This window comes from Ranitomeya variabilis, chromosome 4 (assembly GCF_051348905.1).
Source record: "Ranitomeya variabilis isolate aRanVar5 chromosome 4, aRanVar5.hap1, whole genome shotgun sequence".
Classification (NCBI taxonomy): Eukaryota; Metazoa; Chordata; class Amphibia; order Anura; family Dendrobatidae; genus Ranitomeya; species Ranitomeya variabilis.
The window spans coordinates 606,691,581-606,709,262 of NC_135235.1; the positions used below are offsets into that span (position 1 = coordinate 606,691,581).

The 17,682-nt window shown below is 42.7% G+C and overlaps 1 long non-coding RNA gene and 3 pseudogenes across 1 annotated transcript in view; 1 reads left to right on the forward strand and 3 right to left on the reverse strand.

Annotated features, from left to right (window-relative positions):
• The window catches only part of LOC143769239 (uncharacterized), a 281,786-nt gene that overhangs the window by 65,472 nt on the left and 198,632 nt on the right, over positions 1-17,682 (forward strand). The window lies entirely within an intron of this gene.
• On the reverse strand, positions 149-349 carry LOC143771263 (U2 spliceosomal RNA; annotated as a pseudogene).
• On the reverse strand, positions 6,485-6,685 carry LOC143771264 (U2 spliceosomal RNA; annotated as a pseudogene).
• On the reverse strand, positions 12,821-13,031 carry LOC143771278 (U2 spliceosomal RNA; annotated as a pseudogene).

A 17,682-nucleotide genomic window follows, 5' to 3' on the forward strand; every position in this document is an offset into this window, starting at 1 on the left:
TGTTGCAATTGGCCAGGAGAAATCAAACAAAATGCTACACTTGGCCTGAGAAAAGTGCTTCTTTGACCCTGAAATCAATTCACATAAAGGGTTAAAAGACAACTCACGCTGATTTCAATTCAATCTGTTTTTAGAAACTGGATCAGAGAAGGAGTGCACTGGTCCCGGAGATACTGCAATAACGGGTCAATGCGTGGAGTGGACAGAGCAAGCTCTTCTTCCATCTCCCTGTTCCAAAAATCCATTTAATATATGGTCCCCAAATAGGGGACGTATCAGATATTAAACTGATAAGAACAGATAAGGTTTCAACAAAATTTTATTTAGTCATAAGACATAGAACAAGAAAATTTGAAACCTTTTGTGCAAAAGAAACATAAAAAATTACAATAATAAAATACAACAACATGAAACAACTTAATATAAAACAGTATTCCACATATAAAAACACCATCTACGATTCGCTTCTTTCTTCCCCACATCTTTAACATCCTTTAAAAAATAAATAAACATTTCACTAAAAGCCAATTTAATACAATCATTAACAGAGATAAAATCACGGTTAAAAAGTAGAATGTTTCTCACTTTCCAGATTGCATTTTTGGCACAGTTTATTATACACCAGCATATTTTGAACTGGTGTGTAGTGGGGCAATTAAAAAGTCCATATAAAACATACTCATAGCTAAAATCTTTAAGACCACATACCCATTTTAAAAGTATCCCAAATCTCCCCCAAAGTTCTTGTGCAAAACAGCAGTTCCAAAAAAGGTGTAAAACAGTCTCATCCTCTCGGCAAGAGTCTCTTGGGCACTTTGCCCGCGCCGCCAGGCCTCTCCTATGCTGGAAGTCTCTGGTTGGGAGGCACTGGCGGGCAGCCATCCATGCAAGGTCTTTGTGAATGTTGGCCAAGAATTTCCCAAAGACGTTCCTCCACACACGCTTGGATCTACTCCATGAGAAGTTGCTCACAGGGGACACTCCTTCTTCTCTTCTCAGATGAACCATCAATTTTCTTCTGTCCAGAAGGAGATCGGCATCCAAGTCCTTTAATTTATGAGTCCTTATCACCTTTTCTAAAACAATAAAATGCTTGGGCGGGCATAATAAAATGGGTGCTGATAAACATGGTCTGAACCATTTTTTTAAAATAAAACCACAAGTATATTTTAAAAACAGACTAAAAGTAGAATTAGTGTTAAAAACTTTAAAACAAAAACAAAAGAAATTTACATACAAATACAGATGCAAGTCAGGGACATCTTTTCCTCCATTTTGTTGTTTTTTATACATCTCCGTTCGCCTCAGCTTTTCCATTTTTGATCCCCAAATGAACATAAAGATACATCGAGTTAGTTTTTTTAGCATCAACTCAGAAGGGGGATATACCATGGCAATATAAAGCATCATTGGCAACAAAACAGATTTAATGATTAAAATTTTTCCCTCAATTGACAAGCTTCTCAAATTCCAGAAGGAGAGTTTTTTCACTATTTTATGTTGTACCTCCTCCCAGCTCACGTGTCCATCATTTTTAGCGTCAAATACAATTCCCAAGATTTTAACATTGTCGTGCTTCAATTTCACTGCTGGTAGGTCATTTGTATCCCAGGAACCCAAAATCAAACATTCAGTTTTATTAAAATTCATTTTAAAACCTGAAGCCTGACTAAAAAAATTGGTGCACATTACCACTCTCCGGAGTGAAGCAGGATCTGTACAGATGGCAGTAACATCATCCATGTAGGCAAATACTTTGACTTGGGCCCCTCCTCCACCCGGAATAGGAACCCCTCGGACCACTTTGTCTCTCCGGATCATACACAGCAGGGGTTCCATAGCACAAATAAAAAGAATTGGGGATAATGGACACCCCTGCTTCACTCCGGATTCCAACGGGATAAAATCTGTTAAAAAGCCATTGACAGAAATTTGAGAAAACACATTATTATATAAAATCATAATACGAGATAAAAACATGTCGGGGATCGCCATTTGTTTTAAAACTTTAAAAAGATACTCATGCGAGACCCTGTCAAACGCCTTTTCAAAGTCCAGCGCCAACAGGGCCAGGCTCTGACTTCTATCCCTAGAGTACCATATTACATCTCTGATCACATTTAAAATCTCAGCAATATTCCTCCCTGGTACTCCACATACTTGTTCGGGTTGTATCAGTTTATTAATAACAGTTTTAAAACGACAAGCAATAATTTTGGCTAAAACTTTATAATCCATGTTGAGGAGGGTGATAGGCCTCCAATTCTTGAGGTCATCACGAGCGCCCTTTTTCTTATAAATTAAGGACACTATCCCCCTCCTCCATGACTTCGGCAGCTCTGAACACATAAAAACCTCTTTAAAAAGTGCTAAAAGATCCTCCTTTAAAACATCCCAAAAAGTCAAATAAAATTCAACAGGTAGACCATCTGCTCCTGGGGCTTTCCCTTTTGAAAAACTTTTAAAAACACTAAAAAGTTCTTCCATGCTGACATCATCTATTAAAAACCCCTGGTCTACAGAACTTAACTTAAAATCTAGGATATTAAGAGCATCTTGTAAAAACACATTATTTACACTTTTTTTACTAAAAAGGTCTCTATAAAAATTAAAAGCCACCTTCTTCATACCTTCCACAGTTGTTTCTCCATCAAGACAGGTGATCGTCTCCTTTTTCTCCATCACTTTTTTAAAAAAGAAACGTGTACACTTCTCACCTTCTTCTAAATGTTTCACTTTGGAATTAAAAATTATTTCTTTACCTTTTTGATCTAGGCACAATTGTATTTCAGTTTTTAGGCTTGCAATATCATCTTCCACCTCTAGTCCTATCTCTTTAAATTTATGGAGAGTTTGCAGTCTCATATTTAAATTTACATAAATCTGCTTTTTCAGCCGCGCCTTCCTCTTTCCAGCCCTGATAAAAAAAAACCTTATTTTATCTTTGATCACTTCCCACCAGGATAGGATTTTAATATATGGAGGCCTTAGCTGTCTCCATTCCTGGTAGGCGTTACAGAAGTCTGACCTCACCTGAGGGTCTTCCAGCAAATGGACTCCCAGGCGCCATAAACCTCTATTTATCCTCAGCTCTCCTTGATACTCTATCTTTAAGCTTAAAATTTTATGATCAGAGAATAAATTAGGCATTAAAACAAATTGTACAGGGCTAAAATCCTCAGATAAAAACATAAAATCGATCCTGGAAGCCACTCCCCGACCGGACCATGTAAATCCTGGGTCCGTCGGCGAAAGCGACCTCCAGGCATCGCATAACTTAAAATCAGTCTGCAAGCTATTTAGTAAAAAACACGACTTATCTATCTTACGGATTGGGTCACCCCCTCCTCGGCGCTCATTCACATTCAGGCAATTAAAATCCCCGGCTATTAAGAGAGGAGATGACCCTACACAGAAAACCGGTAAAATTTCAAACAAACGTATACGCTCCTGTTTATCTGGTGGAGCGTACACATTAATGACACGGAAATTAAAATTATTAAAACACAAATGTACTAGGATAGCTCTGCCGGGTACAATCTCAGTAACAGAGGAGATGATGATGTTATTACCTCGGCAGAGCAGACCCACACCAGCAGACTTGTTCTCATTTGAGCCCGACCATACAGAGGGCCCTAGTTTCCAGTCCTTTTTTATCTCGTTATACCGGATTCCATGCTGCAGACCACACTCCTGTAAAAAACATATGTCAAAGTCTAATGTTTCAAAAAAATCAAAAAGAGCAGCCCTGCGGACAGGGCTCTTTAGAGATCTCACATTAAGTGAGAGACACCTCATGGATGGCATTTATGTCATGGGGGAGGAGAGCTATCCTCAATGGTTTCCATGTAATCATCAATCACTTCTGGCAGTGAAGGAAGAGAGTCAATGTTCTGGGGATCCGAGGAACCAGGCAGTGGATACCCAGAAGAGTCCGTGTTCAGCCACATGTCTCCGCTGGGAAAACACACATCCGGAGATTCTGGATTGGCCTCCAGAAGAGTATCCCCCCGCAGCTTCTTTCCAGACGGCTCAGACAGCTCACTCGTGCAGTCGTCCTCTGTGATAGCTACATGGCCTCTTACTTCCTGGGGGACCTCCAGATCTGACACGATGACCGTATCCACACCATCACCTGTAGGAGAAAAAACTGTGGTCTGCTGGCTCGAGTCCCTGGGAAAGACTGGGGTCTTCGCCACAGTGCCCCCCACCGCCAACATAGTGGGGGCGCTCTGCTCCAACACACCAGTCTCATTCGAGACCTTCGACACAAGGGTTACCTCCCCAACGGGAGAGTCCCCCTGCTCCAGTCTCTGGGTGGTCCGCCCTCCGCCCTTTTTCCGGGACTTCGACACAGGAGGGCCTCCCTGAGGGCCACCACACTCCTGCTCCGTCCCCACCTTCTCCTCTGCGCCCTTGGCCTTCTCAGCCGCCTCCCCTGCTGTAGGAACAGTGGGACTTGGCTCAGGCCTTACTCCGGTCTCTGGGATATTCAGCACAGCATGGACCGGGACAATAGCTGGTTCCTGCCTTGGCACGGGTCTCTCAGCCGCCTCTGCATACGTACGGACTTTGGTCCTATGTGGGCATCCTCGGAACATATGTCCATCCTCCCCGCATAGGTTACAAGCCTTCTTTTGAGGGCAATCCTTCATTAAGTGTCCGAGTTGGCCACAATTATTGCAGCGGAATGCCCTTCTTTCCACACAATTACCTTGGGTATGCCCCATCTTGCCACAGTTCCTGCAATACATAGGCATACCTGTGTAGAATAAGTAGCCACGGCTCTTCCCAATGGTGATGGTAGAGGGGGGATGCTCTGTTCCTCCAAAGCCCTCAGGATTTTTCTTCAGCCGCACCAGGAATTTCCGCTTGCCACACCAGAAACCAACGGCGTTTTTAACATTCCCTTGAAAGGTTACTTCATCGCAATAGCGACGCAAACAGGTTAAAATGTCCAATACTTCAACAAAAGGATTTGGAAAGAAAACAATCATTTGTACCTCCTCTTGGACGAAAAGCAGGGAGAAGACCAGGCCCTCCAGTTCATCAGCACAGATGTTGTCATTCACCTTTTGGACCAACTGCTGACAACAACCATGGCTCCTAAAGGTAATAGTATAAGTACCTTTCTGCTCATTGTCCTGAAAACAGAAGATGTCCTCTCTGCCGAACTCCAGGATCCCAAGAAGGACGGTGTTGCAAACGTAGCGGATTTCTTTCTCCTTCCTGTATCTCTCCAAGACCTCGATACGGACCGTGTTCCTCATCCGGGGTTCTCCCGATGCAAAGGTAAGTGCAGCCGGCATCCTTCCGAAAAAGAACTCCAGCTGTAAACACACAAAAAAAGGCTAGCGCCCTTTTAAGGCGATCGCAACTCGTTGCTCCGGACTAATCCTCTCTCCCTATAGCAGCAGGGGGGTGAAGCCCCTCCGAAGAGGAGCGATCCCCCCAGGCCGAGAGAGAGGGTACCGAAAGCACCCGACCTGACTACAATCTCTCAGTTAGACTGATTGATCGCAGCCATGAGGCCGAGAAGCGATACTGAAGCCGCTGTGCCCCGTGGGCCGCACCAAGGCCTACCACCAATACCCATTGTGGAGACAGAGCAAAAGATTGCCGCCGCAGGGAGGACATTTTCAGAAACTCTGGAGGCCTTCTCAATGACAGTTCTGCTGTCAATGACAGTTCTGCTGTGTATGTGTGTCTGTGTGTGAGAGACGGAGAGTGTGTGTCTGTCTGTCTGTGTGTGAGTGTTTGTTCAAGCTGTGCACGACGCGTTTTGAATCTGCATAACTCCGCCTACTTTGACCACACCCTCCAGCCAGCCCCATTGTGACAGCACATGAATGTTCCGTGCTAAGATTCTATCTACTGCGGGCAGCGCACCTGGTTGGTGAAAAGCATTAGAATGCTCACACACACAGGTGTAGATGGACAAGACAAGCCTATTCAAGATCAGCACAGGCACCATTTTTACTTATTTTTTTCTTTTAAAAATGCATATAATACAACGCATTGAAAAGCCGGTGGTCCACAAGAGGGAGACAATGTTTCAAAAAAGAATTCCTGCGGTCAGAAATGCAGTATGTATGGCAGAACTACTCATTGGATACTTCAATTTAAATAGCAAGTGCTGACAGACAACAGGGGCCTAGTTTGGTAGCCGACACAGTATATTTGCAACACTGTAAGAAAGGCCTAAATCTTAACACACCTGTTGCAGCAACCAGTAAAGACAAATTGATTGATTGATTGATTGATTGATTGCATATTGAATGCAATGCAATGTTTGACAGACATAGGTGAAAGCAAGGCCAGGCAAGGCGCAGAAAATGTTGCAATTGGCCAGGAGAAATCAAACAAAATGCTACACTTGGCCTGAGAAAAGTGCTTCTTTGACCCTGAAATCAATTCACATAAAGGGTTAAAAGACAACTCACGCTGATTTCAATTCAATCTGTTTTTAGAAACTGGATCAGAGAAGGAGTGCACTGGTCCCGGAGATACTGCAATAACGGGTCAATGCGTGGAGTGGACAGAGCAAGCTCTTCTTCCATCTCCCTGTTCCAAAAATCCATTTAATATATGGTCCCCAAATAGGGGACGTATCAGATATTAAACTGATAAGAACAGATAAGGTTTCAACAAAATTTTATTTAGTCATAAGACATAGAACAAGAAAATTTGAAACCTTTTGTGCAAAAGAAACATAAAAAATTACAATAATAAAATACAACAACATGAAACAACTTAATATAAAACAGTATTCCACATATAAAAACACCATCTACGATTCGCTTCTTTCTTCCCCACATCTTTAACATCCTTTAAAAAATAAATAAACATTTCACTAAAAGCCAATTTAATACAATCATTAACAGAGATAAAATCACGGTTAAAAAGTAGAATGTTTCTCACTTTCCAGATTGCATTTTTGGCACAGTTTATTATACACCAGCATATTTTGAACTGGTGTGTAGTGGGGCAATTAAAAAGTCCATATAAAACATACTCATAGCTAAAATCTTTAAGACCACATACCCATTTTAAAAGTATCCCAAATCTCCCCCAAAGTTCTTGTGCAAAACAGCAGTTCCAAAAAAGGTGTAAAACAGTCTCATCCTCTCGGCAAGAGTCTCTTGGGCACTTTGCCCGCGCCGCCAGGCCTCTCCTATGCTGGAAGTCTCTGGTTGGGAGGCACTGGCGGGCAGCCATCCATGCAAGGTCTTTGTGAATGTTGGCCAAGAATTTTCCAAAGACGTTCCTCCACACACGCTTGGATCTACTCCATGAGAAGTTGCTCACAGGGGACACTCCTTCTTCTCTTCTCAGATGAACCATCAATTTTCTTCTGTCCAGAAGGAGATCGGCATCCAAGTCCTTTAATTTATGAGTCCTTATCACCTTTTCTAAAACAATAAAATGCTTGGGCGGGCATAATAAAATGGGTGCTGATAAGCATGGTCTGAACCATTTTTTAAAAATAAAACCACAAGTATATTTTAAAAACAGACTAAAAGTAGAATTAGTGTTAAAAACTTTAAAACAAAAACAAAAGAAATTTACATACAAATACAGATGCAAGTCAGGGACATCTTTTCCTCCATTTTGTTGTTTTTTATACATCTCCGTTCGCCTCAGCTTTTCCATTTTTGATCCCCAAATGAACATAAAGATACATCGAGTTAGTTTTTTTAGCATCAACTCAGAAGGGGGATATACCATGGCAATATAAAGCATCATTGGCAACAAAACAGATTTAATGATTAAAATTTTTCCCTCAATTGACAAGCTTCTCAAATTCCAGAAGGAGAGTTTTTTCACTATTTTATGTTGTACCTCCTCCCAGCTCACGTGTCCATCATTTTTAGCGTCAAATACAATTCCCAAGATTTTAACATTGTCGTGCTTCAATTTCACTGCTGGTAGGTCATTTGTATCCCAGGAACCCAAAATCAAACATTCAGTTTTATTAAAATTCATTTTAAAACCTGAAGCCTGACTAAAAAAATTGGTGCACATTACCACTCTCCGGAGTGAAGCAGGATCTGTACAGATGGCAGTAACATCATCCATGTAGGCAAATACTTTGACTTGGGCCCCTCCTCCACCCGGAATAGGAACCCCTCGGACCACTTTGTCTCTCCGGATCATACACAGCAGGGGTTCCATAGCACAAATAAAAAGAATTGGGGATAATGGACACCCCTGCTTCACTCCGGATTCCAACGGGATAAAATCTGTTAAAAAGCCATTGACAGAAATTTGAGAAAACACATTATTATATAAAATCATAATACGAGATAAAAACATGTCGGGGATCGCCATTTGTTTTAAAACTTTAAAAAGATACTCATGCGAGACCCTGTCAAACGCCTTTTCAAAGTCCAGCGCCAACAGGGCCAGGCTCTGACTTCTATCCCTAGAGTACCATATTACATCTCTAATCACATTTAAAATCTCAGCAATATTCCTCCCTGGTACTCCACATACTTGTTCGGGTTGTATCAGTTTATTAATAACAGTTTTAAAACGACAAGCAATAATTTTGGCTAAAACTTTATAATCCATGTTGAGGAGGGTGATAGGCCTCCAATTCCTGAGGTCATCGCGAGCGCCCTTTTTCTTATAAATTAAGGACACTATCCCCCTCCTCCATGACTTCGGCAGCTCTGAACACATAAAAACCTCTTTAAAAAGTGCTAAAAGATCCTCCTTTAAAACATCCCAAAAAGTCAAATAAAATTCAACAGGTAGACCATCTGCTCCTGGGGCTTTCCCTTTTGAAAAACTTTTAAAAACACTAAAAAGTTCTTCCATGCTGACATCATCTATTAAAAACCCCTGGTCTACAGAACTTAACTTAAAATCTAGGATATTAAGAGCATCTTGTAAAAACACATTATTTACACTTTTTTTACTAAAAAGGTCTCTATAAAAATTAAAAGCCACCTTCTTCATACCTTCCACAGTTGTTTCTCCATCAAGACAGGTGATCGTCTCCTTTTTCTCCATCACTTTTTTAAAAAAGAAACGTGTACACTTCTCACCTTCTTCTAAATGTTTCACTTTGGAATTAAAAATTATTTCTTTACCTTTTTGATCTAGGCACAATTGTATTTCAGTTTTTAGGCTTGCAATATCATCTTCCACCTCTAGTCCTATCTCTTTAAATTTATGGAGAGTTTGCAGTCTCATATTTAAATTTACATAAATCTGCTTTTTCAGCCGCGCCTTCCTCTTTCCAGCCCTGATAAAAAAAAACCTTATTTTATCTTTGATCACTTCCCACCAGGATAGGATTTTAATATATGGAGGCCTTAGCTGTCTCCATTCCTGGTAGGCGTTACAGAAGTCTGACCTCACCTGAGGGTCTTCCAGCAAATGGACTCCCAGGCGCCATAAACCTCTATTTATCCTCAGCTCTCCTTGATACTCTATCTTTAAGCTTAAAATTTTATGATCAGAGAATAAATTAGGCATTAAAACAAATTGTACAGGGCTAAAATCCTCAGATAAAAACATAAAATCGATCCTGGAAGCCACTCCCCGACCGGACCATGTAAATCCTGGGTCCGTCGGCGAAAGCGACCTCCAGGCATCGCATAACTTAAAATCAGTCTGCAAGCTATTTAGTAAAAAACACGACTTATCTATCTTACGGATTGGGTCACCCCCTCCTCGGCGCTCATTCACATTCAGGCAATTAAAATCCCCGGCTATTAAGAGAGGAGATGACCCTACACAGAAAACCGGTAAAATTTCAAACAAACGTATACGCTCCTGTTTATCTGGTGGAGCGTACACATTAATGACACGGAAATTAAAATTATTAAAACACAAATGTACTAGGATAGCTCTGCCGGGTACAATCTCAGTAACAGAGGAGATGATGATGTTATTACCTCGGCAGAGCAGACCCACACCAGCAGACTTGTTCTCGTTTGAGCCCGACCATACAGAGGGCCCTAGTTTCCAGTCCTTTTTTATCTCGTTATACCGGATTCCATGCTGCAGACCACACTCCTGTAAAAAACATATGTCAAAGTCTAATGTTTCAAAAAAATCAAAAAGAGCAGCCCTGCGGACAGGGCTCTTTAGAGATCTCACATTAAGTGAGAGACACCTCATGGATGGCATTTATGTCATGGGGGAGGAGAGCTATCCTCAATGGTTTCCATGTAATCATCAATCACTTCTGGCAGTGAAGGAAGAGAGTCAATGTTCTGGGGATCCGAGGAACCAGGCAGTGGATACCCAGAAGAGTCCGTGTTCAGCCACATGTCTCCGCTGGGAAAACACACATCCGGAGATTCTGGATTGGCCTCCAGAAGAGTATCCCCCCGCAGCTTCTTTCCAGACGGCTCAGACAGCTCACTCGTGCAGTCGTCCTCTGTGATAGCTACATGGCCTCTTACTTCCTGGGGGACCTCCAGATCTGACACGATGACCGTATCCACACCATCACCTGTAGGAGAAAAAACTGTGGTCTGCTGGCTCGAGTCCCTGGGAAAGACTGGGGTCTTCGCCACAGTGCCCCCCACCGCCAACATAGTGGGGGCGCTCTGCTCCAACACACCAGTCTCATTCGAGACCTTCGACACAAGGGTTACCTCCCCAACGGGAGAGTCCCCCTGCTCCAGTCTCTGGGTGGTCCGCCCTCCGCCCTTTTTCCGGGACTTCGACACAGGAGGGCCTCCCTGAGGGCCACCACACTCCTGCTCCGTCCCCACCTTCTCCTCTGCGCCCTTGGCCTTCTCAGCCGCCTCCCCTGCTGTAGGAACAGTGGGACTTGGCTCAGGCCTTACTCCGGTCTCTGGGATATTCAGCACAGCATGGACCGGGACAATAGCTGGTTCCTGCCTTGGCACGGGTCTCTCAGCCGCCTCTGCATACGTACGGACTTTGGTCCTATGTGGGCATCCTCGGAACATATGTCCATCCTCCCCGCATAGGTTACAAGCCTTCTTTTGAGGGCAATCCTTCATTAAGTGTCCGAGTTGGCCACAATTATTGCAGCGGAATGCCCTTCTTTCCACACAATTACCTTGGGTATGCCCCATCTTGCCACAGTTCCTGCAATACATAGGCATACCTGTGTAGAATAAGTAGCCACGGCTCTTCCCAATGGTGATGGTAGAGGGGGGATGCTCTGTTCCTCCAAAGCCCTCAGGATTTTTCTTCAGCCGCACCAGGAATTTCCGCTTGCCACACCAGAAACCAACGGCGTTTTTAACATTCCCTTGAAAGGTTACTTCATCGCAATAGCGACGCAAACAGGTTAAAATGTCCAATACTTCAACAAAAGGATTTGGAAAGAAAACAATCATTTGTACCTCCTCTTGGACGAAAAGCAGGGAGAAGACCAGGCCCTCCAGTTCATCAGCACAGATGTTGTCATTCACCTTTTGGACCAACTGCTGACAACAACCATGGCTCCTAAAGGTAATAGTATAAGTACCTTTCTGCTCATTGTCCTGAAAACAGAAGATGTCCTCTCTGCCGAACTCCAGGATCCCAAGAAGGACGGTGTTGCAAACGTAGCGGATTTCTTTCTCCTTCCTGTATCTCTCCAAGACCTCGATACGGACCGTGTTCCTCATCCGGGGTTCTCCCGATGCAAAGGTAAGTGCAGCCGGCATCCTTCCGAAAAAGAACTCCAGCTGTAAACACACAAAAAAAGGCTAGCGCCCTTTTAAGGCGATCGCAACTCGTTGCTCCGGACTAATCCTCTCTCCCTATAGCAGCAGGGGGGTGAAGCCCCTCCGAAGAGGAGCGATCCCCCCAGGCCGAGAGAGAGGGTACCGAAAGCACCCGACCTGACTACAATCTCTCAGTTAGACTGATTGATCGCAGCCATGAGGCCGAGAAGCGATACTGAAGCCGCTGTGCCCCGTGGGCCGCACCAAGGCCTACCACCAATACCCATTGTGGAGACAGAGCAAAAGATTGCCGCCGCAGGGAGGACATTTTCAGAAACTCTGGAGGCCTTCTCAATGACAGTTCTGCTGTCAATGACAGTTCTGCTGTGTATGTGTGTCTGTGTGTGAGAGACGGAGAGTGTGTGTCTGTCTGTCTGTGTGTGAGTGTTTGTTCAAGCTGTGCACGACGCGTTTTGAATCTGCATAACTCCGCCTACTTTGACCACACCCTCCAGCCAGCCCCATTGTGACAGCACATGAATGTTCCGTGCTAAGATTCTATCTACTGCGGGCAGCGCACCTGGTTGGTGAAAAGCATTAGAATGCTCACACACACAGGTGTAGATGGACAAGACAAGCCTATTCAAGATCAGCACAGGCACCATTTTTACTTATTTTTTTCTTTTAAAAATGCATATAATACAACGCATTGAAAAGCCGGTGGTCCACAAGAGGGAGACAATGTTTCAAAAAAGAATTCCTGCGGTCAGAAATGCAGTATGTATGGCAGAACTACTCATTGGATACTTCAATTTAAATAGCAAGTGCTGACAGACAACAGGGGCCTAGTTTGGTAGCCGACACAGTATATTTGCAACACTGTAAGAAAGGCCTAAATCTTAACACACCTGTTGCAGCAACCAGTAAAGACAAATTGATTGATTGATTGATTGATTGATTGCATATTGAATGCAATGCAATGTTTGACAGACATAGGTGAAAGCAAGGCCAGGCAAGGCGCAGAAAATGTTGCAATTGGCCAGGAGAAATCAAACAAAATGCTACACTTGGCCTGAGAAAAGTGCTTCTTTGACCCTGAAATCAATTCACATAAAGGGTTAAAAGACAACTCACGCTGATTTCAATTCAATCTGTTTTTAGAAACTGGATCAGAGAAGGAGTGCACTGGTCCCGGAGATACTGCAATAACGGGTCAATGCGTGGAGTGGACAGAGCAAGCTCTTCTTCCATCTCCCTGTTCCAAAAATCCATTTAATATATGGTCCCCAAATAGGGGACGTATCAGATATTAAACTGATAAGAACAGATAAGGTTTCAACATAATTTTATTGTTCACAAAAATAACACATTACAAAAAAAAGGAACATTTGAAACATTACAATGAATAATACACAGAAATACCAAGACATTTTAAAAAACACAAATATAAAAAACACAAATATAAAAACCAATCACACAATTGTGTTCCATAATTGTATACACCACATTGAAGCAGCTTCTTTTGCACCATACAGTTTTTTGTCTCTAAGGTAATAAATATACATTTCACTTAGAGCGATTTTTATACAATTAGCTGAATCAATAAAATCACGTTTAAAAAGTAAAATATTTCTGACTTTCCACATGGCATTTTTAAAACAATTAATAATTATCCAGGCCATTCTGAATTGTTTAAGATTTGGGCACCTAAAAAGACCGTACAAGACATAAATATGGTTAAAATCTCTCAGGCCACATGCCCACTTTAGTAGTGGCCCTACCTTTCTCCATACCTCCTGTGCAAATGGACAGTTCCACATGAGATGTAGTACAGACTCGTTCTCGCAGCATGTCCCTCTTGGACATTTGGCCCTTGCCACCAGCCCTCGCCTATGTTGGAACTCACGAGTAGGGAGGCACTGGTGGACAATTGCCCAGGCAAGGTCCTTGTGTACATTTGCTAGGTATTTCCCGTACACATTTCGCCACACCGTCTTGGACCTTGCCTGTGAAAAATTGGAGACAGGAATTGTATCCTCCGAATGCCTACAAGCCATTGATACCTTCCTCTGATCTCCCAATATGTCAGGTTCCAATTCCTGGAGACCTAACAGCCTGACCGTTTTCTCAAGTATTACATACTGTTTAGGAGGACATAGGAGCACAGGAGAATCCAAAGGTAAGCGGAACCATCTTTTAAAAATCATTCCTGCTGCATATTTTAAAAAATAACTAAAAATGCCATCAGATTTAAAAACTTTAAAACAGAAACAGAAATATTTTATATAAAAGAAAGTAAAAAAATTGGGTACATCTTTACCCCCATTAATTTTGTCTTTATACATCAAAACTCGTTTTAATTTTTCCATTTTGGAACCCCATAAAAACATAAAAACAATTCTGGTTACTTTCTTAATCTGTAAATTGGAAGGGGGAAAAACCATTGCAACATACAACATAATGGGAATTAAAACAGCCTTGATAATTAGAATTTTCCCTTCCATACTGAGGTTCCTTAATTTCCAGAGAGAGATCTTTTTCTCTAATTTGTCTATAGTGGAGTCCCAATTAGGGGTACCTTCATTAGCTTGGTTAAAAACAATACCTAAAATTTTAATCTGATTTGTTTGAATCACTATCCCAGGGGTTATAGAAGAGTCCCATCTACCCACATTAAAACAATCACTTTTGTCCACATTTAGTTTAAAACCAGAGGCTTCGCAAAAGAATTGAGTATTTCTCAATACCCTTCTGAGGGAGGTGGAATCTGGGCATAATATGGTGACATCATCCATGTAACTTAAGACTTTAACTTGCATGCCCCTCCCTCCAGGAATAGGTACCCCTTTAATTACTTTATCTTTCCTTAATAAAGTTAGCAGTGGTTCCATCGCACAGATAAAGAGTAGTGGAGACAGAGGGCACCCCTGTTTTACCCCAGACAGCAGAGGAAAACCCTTTGTTAAAAACCCATTTATGGAGATTTGACTAAAACAAGAATTATATAAAAGCATGATGCGGGTTAAAATTTTCTCTGGAAACGCCATTTTTTTAAGAACCATAAAAAGGAAATCGTGTGACACCCTGTCAAAGGCCTTTTCGAAATCCAAAGATAAAATGGCAAGACCTTGACCTCTCTCTTTAAAATCCCATATAGCATCTCTAATTATATTGAGAGGCTCCGCTATCGTTCTACCGGGGACTCCACACACTTGGTTAGGGTGAATTAATTTTGAAATAAAAGGTTTTAAACGAAGCGCCATGAGTTTGGCTAAAATTTTATAATCAATATTTAAAAGTGTAATAGGCCGCCAATTTTTAAGTTGGCTCCTGTCTCCTTTTTTGTATATTAGAGACACCAGACCTCTCCTCCAAGAAGGGGGTAATTCCTTAGTATTAAAAGCTTCTTTGAACAATAAAAACATATCCTCTTTTAAAATCCCCCAAAAGGTCAGATAAAACTCAATGGGTAAACCATCCTCTCCGGGAGCTTTCCCATTGGAGAAGCTTCTAAAACCCCTTAAAAGTTCCTCACTGGTAAGATTACTGGATAAAATACTTTGGTCCAAAGAATCCAACTTAAAATCAAGGGAATTAATAGCATAATCTAAAAATGAAGGGTCTATCACTTTGGTATTAAAAAGGTGTTGATAAAAATGAAAGGCTTTATCTAGCATTCCCACAGTATTAGTTTCACCCTCCAGATTTAAAATTGCATCCCTCCTCCCCATTACCTTTTTGAAGAAGAAACGGGAACATTTTTCTCCTTCCTCCAGATGCTGTACATGGGAGTTAAAAATTATTTGTTTTCCTTTCTCATCCAAGGCACTTTTTATTTCAGACTTTAAATTTGCAATATCATCATCTACATCAACCCCGACTTCTTTTAATTTAAACAGTACTTGTAATTTCATATTTAAAACATAGAACCACTGCTTTTTCTGTTTAGCTTTATTTTTCCCCTCCTTAATAAAGAAAAATTTAATTTTAGGTTTTATACTCTCCCACCAACCTAGCATAGAGGCCCTGGGGTCTCTTTTGGATTGCCAGTGTCGGTACACGTGCACAAACCTTTCCTGGATCTCAGGGTCCTCTAGGAGAGTTATATTTAATCTCCATGGGCCTCTGGAGGTTTTTTGTTCCCCCTCCAGCTCCAGCTCCACAGATAAAACCTTATGATCTGAAAATAAATTAGATAAAAGAGAGCATTTTTGGGGCTTAAAACCAGTTGACGCAAACATAAAATCAATCCTAGAAGAAACTCTACCATTGGACCATGTAACCCCCGGGTCCGCCGGCATGAGCACCTTCCAACAATCTTGCAACTTAAAATCATCAATCAGACTTTTTAATAAATAGGTGGTACGGTCCTTACGATTCACGTCCCCACCCTGTCGACATTCCCCCTCCCGCGTGCAATTGAAGTCTCCTCCAACCAACAGGGGGGTTGACCCAACACAAAATAAAGGCAACATTTCCAATAATTCAGCTCTCTCCTGCTTTCCAGGAGGAGCATATACATTTAATATACGCATAGGAAGTCCTTTGAAACTGAGATGGACTAAGATAGCTCTACCCGGCATAATCTCAGTCACGGACTGGATGATGGTAGAATGACCACGGCAGAGAAGTCCAATTCCAGCAGCTCGGCAATCATTGGCACCAGACCACACGGAAGTGCCCAGTGTCCAATCTTCTTTTAAGTCCTTGTAATTTAAGTTGCACTGTATGCCACATTCTTGTAAGAATAAAAAATCAAAGTCAAGTGTCTCTAAATAAGAAAATAAAGCAGCCCTGCGTATAGGGCTCTTTAGGGACCTCACATTTAGTGAGGCAGTCTTTATGGGAGCAGACATTTAAGAGGAATCAGAACTTATTGAAGGAAAAAAACCTGTTTGCAGAGTCTCCTCCTCCACCTCTCCAGGGGTCAGGAATTGTCGAATATTACTTGGATCCGAGGCAGGAAGAAAGGTGGCATCCTCTCTTGGCTCCTCTCCAGTACTTCGACATCCCAATTTCCTCTGAACCTTAGGCTGCTTTATTTCATCTCTCTGTCTTTTCAGATGCTGCGAGGAGTCCATATTCTCTGGTTCATCTACATCTGCTGTCATCATGGAGGTCTGGTTTGCTGTCATCCTGGAGGTCTGGTCTATGATGTCATCCCTCTGGTCATTCTCCGCTCTCGATCTGGTCAAGGAATTACTGCGACTTCTGGTACATGGCTTACGATCCGATGTGGTTTTAGGATCTTTTTTATTTCGCGCCCTAGTGGTTTCCCTCCGATTTTCCGCACTGGCTGATCGATAAGGATTCGTACCCCGCTTGCCTTTACCCGAGTTTCCCGTTAACGGTAGGGCGAAACTGGGATTTTCCTTTTCCATCGAGGTACTAGAGGTCTCCTCGGCTCCGCACAATGCCGGGGGTGCATTCATGCTGACCGAGGCCCTTTTCTCCTTTTGACTCTGGGGGACTGTAACATCTAGAGCCACTACGTCGATCAATTCCACATTTTGGGAATCCACAGGAGGATTTATGGAGCCCCTACGACCATCCCTCTGAGAATCCACCGGCAAGTTTTCCGGCGGGACTACAGAAGGGCCTGGTCCGGACCCGTCAGCGTGCGCCAACCCAGGTCCAGGGGCAGGTGTCGCCATACTCCCTTCGGTGATAGTCCGTTGGCCTGACTTAGATGGACCATCAGCTCTTGTCCTTTTGCTCGGACAATTTCTGAAAGCGTGACCGGCCTTCCCACATAGATTACATACGATGTCAGAGTCACACATGGCGGAGGTGTGCCCACTCTTACCGCATTTGTTGCAGAGGACTACATGAGCGTTTACGCAACTTTCTCGTGTATGCCCATATTCTTGGCAGTTTCGGCATCGCAAGGGCATTCCTGGGTAGCGTAGGAACCCCCTGACACTACCAATCGCGAAAGTGGCAGGCGGATGGCATAAGCCCCCAATGTTATCACGTTCCATATGGAATTTCACGAGATATTTCCTCTTCCCATTCCAGAAGCGTTGGGAGTTGAGGA